Genomic DNA, 12,807 nt, shown 5'->3' with positions numbered 1-12,807 from the left:
ATTTGCTTATTGGTTTTTCTATTTCTGAAAAATAAGTTGTTGGGATTTTGATTGGTATTGCATTGAATCTGTAAATCAATTTAGGTAGGATTGACATCTTAACTATATTTAGTCTTCCAATCCATGAACACGGTATGCCCTTCCATCTATTTAGGTCTTCTGTGATTTCTTTTAAGAGTTTCTTGTAGTTGTCTTTGTATAGGTCTTTTGTCTCTTTAGTTAAACTTATTCCTAAGTATTTTATTCTTTTAGTTGCAATTGTAAATGGAATTCGTTTCTTGAATTCCCCCTCAGATTGTTCATTATGAGTGTATAGAAACACTACAGATTTTTGAATGTTGATCTTGTAACCTGCCACTTTGCTGTACTCGTTTATTAGCTCTAGTAGTTTTACTGTGGATTTTTCAGGGTTTTCGACATATAGTATCACATCATCTGCAAACAGTGATAGTTTTACTTCTTCCTTTCCAATTTTGATGTCTTGTATTTCTTTTTCTTGTCTAATTGCTCAGGCTAGAACTTCCAACACGATGTTGAATAACAGTGGTGATAGTGGACATCCTTGTCTTGTTCCTGATCTTAGGGGGAGAGTTTTCAGTTTTTCCCCATTGAGGATATTAGCTGTGGGTTTTTCATATATTCCCTTCATCATTTTAAGGAAATTCCCTTGTATTCCTATCCTTCGAAGTGTTTTCAACAGGAAAGGATGTTGAATTTTGTCAAATGCCTTCTCTGCAACAGCCAAGATGATCATGTGATTTTTCTGCTTTGATTGTTGATATGGTGTATTACATTAATTGATTTTCTTAAGTTGAACCATCCTTGCATACCTGGGATGAATCCTACTTGGTCATGATGTATAATTCTTTTAATGTGTTGCTGGATTTGATTTGCTAGAATTTTGTTGAGGATTTCTGCATCTATATTCATTAGACAGATTGGTCTGTAGTTTTCTCTTTTTTTGTAATATCTTTGCTTGGTTTTGGTATGAGGGTGATGTTGGCTTCATAGAATGAATTAGGTAGCTTTCCCTCCACTTCAATTTTTTTGAAGAGTTTGAGCAGGGTTGGTACTAGTTCTTTCTGGAATGTTTGGTAGAATTCACATGTGAAGCCGCCTGGTCCTGGATTTTTCTTTTTGGGAAGCTTTTTAATGACTGATTCAATTTCTTTACTTGTGATTGGTTTGTTGAAGTCATCTATTTCTTCTTGAGTCAAAGTTGGTTGTTCATGCCTTTCTAGGAACTTGTCCATTTCATCTTCATTGTTGTATTTATTTGCATAAAGTTGTTCATAGTATCCTGTTATTACCTCCCTTATTTCTGTGAGGTCAGTGGTTATGTCTCCTCTTCCATTTCTGATCATATTTATTTGCATCCTCTCTCTTCTTCTTTTTGTCAATCTTGCTAAGGGCCCATCAGTCTTATTGATTTTCTCATAGAACCAACTTCTGGTTTTATTGATTTTCTCAATTGTTTTCATGTTCTCAATTTCATTTATTTCTGCTCTAATCTTTGTTATTTCTTTCCTTTTGCTTGCTTTGGGGTTAGTTTGCTGTTCTTTCTCCAGTTCTTCCAAGTGAACTGTTAATTCCTGTATTTTTGCCCTTTCTTCTTTTTTGATATAGGCATTTAGGGCAATAAATTTCCCTCTTAGCACTGCCTTTGCTGCATCCCATAAGTTTTGATATGTTTTGTTTTCATTTTCATTTGCCTCGAGATATTAACTGATTTCTCTTGTAATTTCTTCCTTGATCCAGTGGTTGTTTAAGAGTGTGTTGTTGAGCCTTCACATATTTGTGAATTTTCTGCTGCTTTGCCTATTATTGATTTCCAACTTCACTCCCTTATGATCTGAGAAAGTGTTGTGTAAGATTTCAATCTTTTTTAATTTGTTGAAATTTGCTTTGTGACCCAGCATATGGTCTATCTTTGAGAATGATCCATGAGCATTTGAGAAAACAGTGTATCCTGTTGTTGTGGGGTGTAATGTCCTATAAATGTCTGTTAAGTCTAGCTCATTTATTGCAATATTCAAATTCTCTGTTTCTTTATTGATCCTCTGTCTAGATGTTCTGTCCATTGATGAGAGTGGTGAATTGAAGTCTCCAGCTGTTATGGTAGATGTGTCTATTTCCCTTTTCAGTGTTTGCAGTGTTTGCCTCACGTAATTTGGGGCATTCTGGTTCGGTGCATAAATATTTGATTGTTATGTCTTCATGTTGAATTATTCCTTTTATTAGTAGATAGTTCCTTCTTTGTCTCTTTTAACTGTTTTACATTTGAAGTCTAATTTGTTGGATATTAGTATAGCTACTCCTGCTCTTTTCTGGTTGTTATTTGCATGGAATATCTTTTCCCAACCTTTCACTTTCAACCTACATTTATCTTTGGGTCTAAGATGTGTTTCCTGTAGACAGCATATAGAAGGTTCCTGTTTTTCAATCCATCTGCCAGTCTATGTCTTTTGATTGGGGAGTTCAGTCCATTAACATTTAGTGTTATTACTGTTTGGGTAGTACTTTCCTCTACCATTTTGCCTTTTGTATTTTATATGTCATATCTAATTTTCCTTCTTTTTACACTCTTCTGCACACCTCTCTGTTCTGTCTTTTCATATCTGTCTCTAGTGCTCCCTTTAGTATTTCTTGCAAAGCTGATCTCTTGGTCACAAATTCTCTCAGTGATTTTTTGTCTGAAAATGTTTTAATTTCTCCCTCATTTTTGAAGGACAATTTTGCTGGGTATAGAATTCTTGGTTGGCAGTTTTTCTCTTTTAGTAATTTAAATATATCATCCCACTGTCTTCTCGCCTCCATGGTTTCTGCTGAGAAATCTACACATAGTCTTATTGGGTTTCCCTTGTATGTGATGGATTGCTTTTCTCTTGCTGCTTTCAAGATCCTCTCTTTCTCTTTGACCTCTGACATTCTGACTAGTAAGTGTCTTGGAGAACGTCTATTTGGATCTGTTCTCTTTGGGGTACGCTGCACTTCTTAGATCTGAACTTTTAGGTCTTTCATAAGAGTTGGGAAATTTTCAGTGATAATTTCTTCCATTAGTTTTTCTCCTCCTTTTCCCTTCTCTTCTCCTTCCGGGACACCCACAACACATATATTTGTGTGCTTCATATTATATTCAATTCCCTGAGCCCTGCTCATATTTTTCCATTCTTTTTCCTATAGTTTCTGTTTCTTTTTGAATTTCAGATGTTCCATCCTCCAGTTCACTGATTCTAACCTCTGTCTCTTGAAATCTACCATTGTAGGTTTCCATTGTTTTTTTTCATCTCTTCTACTGTATCTTTCATTCCCATAAGTTCTGTGGTTTGTTTTTTCAGACTTCCCATTTCTTCTTTTTACTCATTCCTTGCCTTCTTCATGTCCTCCCTCAATTGATTGATTTGGTTTTTGATGAGGTTTTCCATGTCTGTTTGTATATTCTGAATTAATTGTTTCAGTTCCTGTATCTCATTTGAACTATTGGTTTGTTCCTTTGACTGGGCCATATCTTCAATTTTCCTGGTGTGATTTGTTATTTTTTGCTGGTGTCTGGACATTTAATTACCTTAATTAGTTTATTCTGGAGATTACTTTCACTTATCTTACCTAGGGTTTTCTTGCTAGATGAGTTTGTTGTCTATCTTTCTTTGACCTCAGTTCAGCTTTTTCTGGACCTCTAGCTTAGGTTTTGTTTAACAGAGGGTAATTTTTCAGTTCTTGTTTTCTTGTTTCTTGCCCTGCTTGTAAGGTGCCTTTTCCCTCCCCACCCTTAGGAGGGTCTACATAGGTAATATAGACTCCATCCGAGTTTTACCGGACTAAACTGGCCTCCTATCAGGGGGAAGGAGTCACCTGCATCAGTTTTCCCTGAGGATGATACCCAGCAGTTTAAAAGACTTTCCTGTGAAGTCTCTGGGTTCTGTTTTTCTTATCTTGCCCAGTATGTGGCACGTCTGCCTGTGGGTTGCACTAGCAAAAGATGTTGCGGCACTTTTAACTTTGGAAGACTCTCCCTGCTGAGGGCATGGTGGAGATGGAGGAGAGGTTGTAGGCTGGTTTTAATGGCTTCAAATTGCCAAGCCCTTGGGTCTGAATTCCTTGAGAGAGGGATTCCACCTGAGTTGCGTTTCACCCCTCCCCTGGGGAAGGCACAGGTGGGAGACAGCCCTGAAAGCAGCCTGTTTCTGTCTACGCCTGGGGCAGTTGCAGCCTGAGAAATCCCGCCGCTGAATCCAGAGGCTGCCAAGTCTCCGTAGAAACACAGCCACTAAAACCTCTGTTTTCTCCTCTTTCCTCTTTTTCTGTGAGCCCAATGAGTGAACACTGCCTTGACCAAGTTTAGAGTCTCTTTCCTTTCCCTCTGGGAAGCTGCCTATGGGGGACGGGTACCGCCGTGGTGTGGGGAACTCAAGGTTTTGGGGAGGCTTGAAGCTGGTCCAGCTCATCCAGACTGGGGTACGCTGTGTGTCCGGTCACTGTCGTGGCTCTGGAAGCTGTTCTGTACTGTTTCTGGTTATTTACTAGTTGTTCTGGAGGGCGAACTAAAATGCGCACATTGCTAAGCCACCATCTTGGCCCCTCCTCCTGTGTCACACACTTTTTAGCAAACCTCAGATGCTTCCTGAATTAGCTTTCTCCAGGCCACTTATTTCTTCCCAGCTGTTATTGTAGCAACTAACTATGGATGAACTACAGCCAGCTTTACACAGACACCACCAACAACCCTTACATTAAACCCTCATTAGTACACGTGAGTGTATCTCTTATGTTCTGCCTCTGAGCTTCATCATTGCCAAACAATCTTCCAAGAACTTACATATTACCCAGAAGAGGAAGGAGGCAGTAAATGCCTTGGGAAGTAAACTTTGCCCAGTATGAGATAGTCGCCAGTGTAAAAATTGCTCTTTTGCTTAGGTAGACTATCTGAGACATATCTGAGACATGGCAGCTCAAACAGTCTCTCAGAAGATGATATCATGATATCAAACATTAGCTGTACTTGACACCCAGAGGTGGCCAGCTTGGCAATGCAATCCTGCAATGACTCTCTCCTTTTGAGCCTCACTCCTCTTTTCCCTCCATGTTCCCTGGGATCACACTACTTAATAAAATAGTAGCATTTGAGGTTTTGACTCAGGTTCTCTTTTTCTGAGACAACTGTTAAAAAAGCAGGTTACACAATATTTTTATTTTGTTTAAAAGAGTTAGACACATGCACACACAAACACATGTAAACACATAGAAAGAAAAATGTTAGAACATGTTTGAACATCAGATGTTAGCAAAAGTTATCTCTGGGTGGTTAGATTATAGGTGATTGTTTATTTTCATCTTTTAATTAAATTAGAGCTTTGGCATTTAATAATGAACATATATTGCTTAAGGAATAAAAATTATTAATAAAAATAATAAGAGTTGTTTTAAAAAGTATTGGTGATTGTATTAGATAGGGTCCTTTAGAGAAACAGAATCAATAGGGAACACTCGCAAATATAAAATTTATAAAAGTGTCTCACGTGACCATGGGAACACGGAGTCCAAAATCTGCAGGGCAGGCTGTGAAGCTGACAATTCCAATGGAGGGTCTGGATGAACTCCACAAGTGAGGCTCACCAGCCGAGACAGGAAGAGCCTGTCTCTTCTGAATCCTCCGTAAAAGGCTTCCAGTGATCATATTAAGCATCACATTGCAGAAGACACTCCTCTTTGGCTGATTACAAATGTAATCAGTTCTGGATGCAGCTAACATGATCATGATTTAATTCTATGAAATGTCCTCATCGCAACAGACAGGCCAGCACTTGACCAACCAGACAAACAGGTACCACCACTTGGCCAAGTTGATACATGAACCTAACCAGGACAGTGATGATTTCTTCATATAGAATATCATGTAATTTGTTTTGCCATTCTTTCTTTTGGAATGCAGATACCCAAGAAGATCAGTGACATTCACACTTTAAATTTTTTTTTTTTTTTTTTTTAGTTGCTGAGGATTCCTTTTTAATGATTGAGACATTTCTCTCCTGGGACTAGTCAATAGCACTTCCTATACATATTTTACTTGCATTGAAAGTTATTATTTCTCTTTCTATTTAGAGTTTTACTTAAGATATTTACATAAGGTATTGTATATTTGAATGTTAATTCAGGATTTACAATAGAAATAATATCTATATAAATCATGTAACTGCACATTTAATTATTTTTCACGTGTAGTTTGAAAGCTTTATATGTGTTAGGCTGTGTTCTGAGCTCCAAAAAATGCAAAGATAAATGCAAAGACATGTTCTCTGCCCTCAAGAACCTCACCATCCAAAGGGGGAATTCTCCTAATGTTACATATTTCCTCTCACAATCCATCCATCCATCTATCCATCCATCCATCCATCCATCCATCCATCCATCCATCCATCCATCCAGAATTTAGTAAAGATCTACTGTGTTCTGCACATGGGAAGTGGATGCTCAGTTACTGAGACAAATATGCAGTTTCCTGGGCACTTGAATCTGATGTAGAATAATTTTCCTCAGGTTGTCATTCAGCACATATTTGATTAAGAGCTTCCTAAATACTGGGTATTGTATTAGATTAGTTGATAAATCTTGATGCTCAGGCTCTGGATTATTTAAGAAACATAACTAGCTTGGTGTTTCAGGAAATTGGGCATTTGAACCAGTGAAAGAGGTTAGAGAGACAGGAACATTATGAAGAACTTTTAACAAGGTATATAGAATATCATGGGGCAGTGGGGAGTCAGTGAAGGGTTTTATGCAGGAGCGGGGTATGACTCGATATTAAAGAGTGATCCCTCTAGCAGCAAGGTGAGGCAGTGGTGGCTCCAGCATGTTTGTGGATTAGGTTTTAGAGGCAGCCATATGTTGAAGGTAGTACTTTGGAAACAGTCTTGGAGTAGTGTTTGCAATGCAAACTCCAGTTTTTACCTGGAATGAATGTTTATTGGGAGAGGGGTTAATAAGTGGGGATTGTCAGAAACTCATGATGGGGAGAGAGACTGAAAACTTACAGTAATGGAGGAAGGAGTGAGGTTAGAGCTGTGGTGACCTGTTAGGAAATTATTGTTCAGGTCCAAAATAAGAGAGGCTGTGAGGATGGAAAGGAAGGACAGATAAAAGGGGTTAAAATTTAATTATTATATGATAGTGAGTTTTCCACAAAGGGATAAGAGGGTTTGAAGGCAGGATGCTCAGTGCCAGGGAAGACTGGGTTGGATTGAAGAGTGGAGATGGGGGCAGTCTCTATTTCCTGCTTCCCAGTGAAGAATGATAAATGTGTGAACAGAATTTTCCCTGAAGTAAGGTGGTTCTTGGTGGAGGGCAATTGAAAATTCTTCAACTTTCTGAGCTTTAGCATCAGAATAAACTTTGTGGGGAGAACAGACTTTTATGACACTCCCACCAAATGTCCCTGGTTGTAATTTGGTTGATCAGTTGTGGTCTAGGGCCAGAGGTTTCTAGGTTACAGAGGTGCTAGACCATTCTTCCTCTCCCTTCTTCTCGATCCCCAATTTTGAATCTATCATTCAAATAGATCATTCACTGTCTCTCACTGTTGCTACATCTACTGCCAATAGAACAGCCCCCCTCATTTCTTAATGATTTTAGACCCTAGCATATTGTCATCAACACTACATCTACCTTAATTTCTGGTGTATTAGTTAAAGTTCTCTACAGAAACAGAATCAGCAGGAGATATCTGGAGTTATAAAATTTATAAAAGTGTTTCACATAGCTATGGGAATGTAAGGGTCCAAGGTCTGTAGGGAAGCCCCTAAGCTGGTAACTCCAATGAACTTCCTCAGTGAACTCTCAGGAGAGGCCGCTGGACAACCATGGGAATGAAAGATCCCAAAATCCACAGGGCAGGCTGTGAAGATGGCAAGTCTGATGAAGGGTCTGGGCAAACTTCACAGGAGAGGCTCACCAGCTGAAGCAAGAAGGGTGACTGTCTCTTCTAAATCCTCCTTAAAAGCCTTCTGGTGATTAGATTGAGTACCACTCATTGCAGACGACACTCCCCTTAGCTGATTACAAATGCAATCAGCTGTGGATGCAGCTGCTATAATCATGATTTAAGTCCATGAAATGTCCTCATAGCAACAGACAAGCCAGTTATTGCCCGACCAGATGACTGGGCACCACCATCTGGACTAGTTGATACATGGACCTGAACGTGACACCTGGTGAGTTCAATGTATAGTTAGATGATACCTGCAGCACCCTGGCCTCCCAATTCCTTGAACTATTCTGCTCTCTCCACCCACCCACAGTGATCTCGTCTTTCATGATACTTCACCTACAACCCACTCACTCCTGTGGTCATTCCCTAGGCCTGTCATCAGACACAATGGCTGTATCTCCTTTATAATCTCCATTTCAATAATCTTTTTAACATCCTATGGTACAAATCCTTTAATTTTACCTCTCTTTCACTCCATCGTTCCTACCTCTTTTTCATTCTCCCTTCCTCTCTTCATTACTTCTCTCCTCACTGAGTTTAAATTCCATCATCAGTAATTTAATCATTTTCAGTATGTCTTCAACTCCAGTGCCTCTCAATCACTTGGTCATATGTGTTTGGCAAACTACAGCCCCAAGCTATAACTAAAATGACCTCTTCACTCATCATTAAGGCATCTAAGAAAAATCACATAACTCATTGATTGGTCTCACTTTAATTCATGACCATGAACCTTAAGTTCATTTTATTTCATTACATTCCTCTAGTTCATTCATTGCCTTTTCTCCTAAATGACTATTTCATATTTTCTCTTCTCTCCACAAACCTCTGATACTCTCTCCCCATTTTCATGTTTAGCTGATGATCTTGCTTCCTACTGTACTGAGGAAATTGAAGTTATTAGAAGAAAACTTTCATAGACTTCTTCCGCCACATTCACCCACTGTGGTGGTTGGAAGATGCATATGCCACAGAGAATCCTGTGGGTGTGAACCCACTGTAAATAGGACCTTTTGATGAGATGATTTCAGATAAGTTGTGTCCCACCTCAGTCAGGATGGATCTTGAGTCTATCACTGGAGTTCTTTATGGAAAGAAGGAATTCAGACATGAGAGAAAGCCTCAGAACCATGAAACTGAAATCAACAAAATCTGGAAGAGAAGGGAGAGACCAGCAGACACCATCATGTGCCTTGTCATGTGGCAGAGGCACCAAGGGCTGCTGGCAGCTGGTTTTTTGGAAGGAAGTATCACTTTGATAATGCCTTGATTTCATCATTTTTTTTCAGCCTCAAAATTATTAGTAAGCTAATAAATCCATTGTTTGAGCTGACCTATTTCTTGGTATTTTCTGGAGCAGCCTAGGAAATTAAAACATCCACCTACCAGCATCTGTATCAGCACACTCTACTTCCCTTCTGTAACTTTAGATAGACTTTCTACTTTTACTATCTAGAACCAGTTCCTCTACTTTTGTACAGCCCCATCCCCTGTTACCCACTTAAGGGCATCCACCATTCTTTCTTCTTTAACCTACCTCTGTCAATTTTACCTTTCTACTGAATCAGTTCCATCAGCATCAAATTTGTTGTTATTCCTTCCACTTTAAAAATAACCTCTTTCTCTCCTTTTTAAACTTTTAATTGTAGTAACATATATACAAGTCAATATTTCCCATTTTAATAAATTTCAAGTGTACAATTCAGGAGGATTAATTACATTCACAGAATTGTGTTACCATTACCAATATCCATTACCCCAACTTTTCATCACCTGAAACAGAAACTCTGCTATCATTAAGTAATAACTCTTTCTTTCCCTCCCCCAGCCCGTGGTAACCTATAATTTTACTATCTCTATGAAATGTACTGCTTCTTCTAGGTGTTTCATATCAGTAGGACCATACAATATTTTGTCTTTTTTTGTATCTGGCTTATTTCATTCACCATGATGTCTTCAAGATTCATCCATTTTGTACCACACATTAGAACTTCATTCCTTTTTATGGCTGAGTATATTCTATTGCATGTATATACCAATTTTTGAAAAACGATTAATCTATTGATGGACACTTGGATTGCTTTCACTTTTTGGCTATTGCAAATAATACTGCTGTAATTATTGGCATGCAAACTGGTTTACAAGTGTTAGCATACAAAGATTGAAATTGGACCCCTACCTTACACCATATATGAAAGTTAACTATAAATGTAATTCTAAGTGTATTAAAGACCTAAACATAAGAACTAAAACTATAAAAATCCTAGAAGAAAGCATAAGGAGGAGCTTTCCAATCTTGGATTTGGTGTGATTTCTTAGATACAGCAACAATAACATGAGCAAAAAAAGAAAAAAAATAAAGTGGACTTCAACAAAGTTAAAAACTTGTACATCAAAGATGCTGTCCTATGGAGTAGGAGAAAATAATTGCTAATCATATATCTGATAAGGGTTTAATATACAGAATGTGTAAAGAAATCCTACCATTCAACAGCAAAAAGACAAATAACCCAATTAAAAAACAGGCAAAGGACATGAATAGACATTTTTCTAAAGTAGATATGCATGTGGCCAGTAAGAAAATGAAAAAATGTTCAAAATCATTGGTCGCTAGGGAAATGCAAATCAAATCTACAATGAGATACCACTTCACAAAAACAGAAAATAAATGTTGGCAAGGATGCAGAGACATAGGAAATTTAATACCTTGTTGTGGCATTTTAAAATGGTACAGCCATTGTGGAAGTCATTTTGGTGGTTCCTCAAAAAGTTGAAAATAGAAATTACCACATGACCTGGCAACCCTACTTCTTAGTAAATACCCCAAAGAAATGAAAGCAAAGACTCAAAAAAACACACCTGCTCTTTGTCCCACGTTTCTTTCCAGTTACTGCCCATGTCTTTGCTCTTCTTTTTAGCAAACACTTCAAAAGAGTTGTCTATACTCTCTACTCTAATTCTCCATTAGATCCACTCTAACAATAGTTAATTCTATTACTCCACAAATACTGCTCTTGTGAAAGCCACAGTGACAGAGATTACTAGTGCCTACCCCTGGATAGACTCATTTTCCAGCCTCCTGTGCAGCTAGGCACAACAATGAGACTGAATTTTGGCCAACAGAATGTGAATAGAAGTGATGTGTCCTGCTTTCAGGGTTGGCCTGGAGAAACCATCTGTTCTAGTTTGCTAGCTGCCAGAATGCAATATACCAGAAATGGAATGGCTTTTCAAAAGGGGAATTTAATAAGTTGCTCGTTTGCAATTCTAAGGCTGAGAAAATGTCCCAATTAAAACAAGTCTATAGAAATGTCTAATCAAAGGCATCCAGGGAAAGATACCTTGGTTCAAGAAGGCTGATGAAGTTCAGGGTTTCTCTCTCAAGTGAGAAGGCACATGGCGAACACAGTCAGGGCTTCTCTCTCGGCTGGACGGGCACATGGCGAATACGGTGTCATCTGCTAGCTTGGTCTCCTGGCTTCCTGTTTCATGAAGCTCCCCGGGAGGCGTTTTCCTTCTTCATCTCCAAAGGTCGCTGGCTGGTGGACTCTCTGCTTCATGGTGCTGCAGCATTCTCTGCTTTCTCTCTGAGTCTCTCTGAATCTCCAAAATGTTTCCTCTTTTATAGGACTTCAGAAACTAATCAAGACCCACTCAAATGGGTGGAGACATGTCATCCCTTAATCCAGTTTAACAAGCATTCTTAACTAAATCACATCAACCAGGGAGATGATCTCATTACAGTTTCAAATATACAGTATTGAATAGGGATTATTTTACCTTTAAGAAATGAGATTTATATTAAAACATGGCTTTTCTTAGGGGGCATACTTCCTTTCAAACCAGCACACCATCCATTCGTGATGGATAACTGAATAACCTGCATTGGACTGATGTACTTGAGAAATAATACTTTATTTTAAAACCACTAGGATTTCAGAGGTTATCTATTATAGAAGCTAATGCTGAAAACAATTTCTTCATTTAATTTTCAGAACACCACACACTCTTTATATTCCCTCCCATCTCACTGCTTTCTCCTTTTCACTCTCCTCTATTTTTTTAGAAATTAAAATAACCAAGACTCAGTCCTCAGTTCTATTGTGTACCCTCATTCTTTGTGGGACTTATCTCTTGTTGTGGCTTTAAATTTATGCTTCCAACCCAGATCTCATTTCTACTTGACATTTCCATTTGGAGGTTGAACAAGCATTTCAAATGTTACATGTTTAAATTTGAATTCTTGAGTTTCCTTCTAAAGCTCACTCCTCCTATAGTTTTCCCCATTTCAGTTGATAACTTAATCCTTTCAGTTGCTCAAGGCAAACTCCTTTTTATCTTTCATACTGAACATACAACCATCAGGAATTTCTGTTGGTTATGTATTTAAAATGTACCTACAATCAAATCCCTTGCCTTTTCTGCTACTTTCATGGTTCATGTCACTTTTCTTTCTTGCCTGGGTTACTGAAATAGCCTCGCTATAGGCCTCCCTGCTTTATGTTTGCCTTAAATAGGCTTTCCTGAAACAATAACCATAGTGATACTTTACAATCATAAATCAGACTTCTGGTTTCTGTTTAGGATGTAGGATTCTGGAAAGAGTATCGTTCCTATCTTTACAACAAAGGAAAATCTAGATGATCTTCTTCTGATGAAGTATTGAATATTCCCCACCCCTAAAATCAGGAACAGGGCACATGTATTTACTCTCCTCATTTCTGTTAAATAATGTGACAAGGCTGTAGCCAGTGCAAAAGATAAAAGAAAAAAAAAAGCCTGAAGCATATGGATTAGAAAGGAAGAAATGACAATGTTTGAATTTT

Source organism: Tamandua tetradactyla, chromosome 9 (assembly GCF_023851605.1).
Source record: "Tamandua tetradactyla isolate mTamTet1 chromosome 9, mTamTet1.pri, whole genome shotgun sequence".
Taxonomy (NCBI): Eukaryota; Metazoa; Chordata; class Mammalia; order Pilosa; family Myrmecophagidae; genus Tamandua; species Tamandua tetradactyla.
This window is presented reverse-complemented; position numbering follows the sequence as displayed.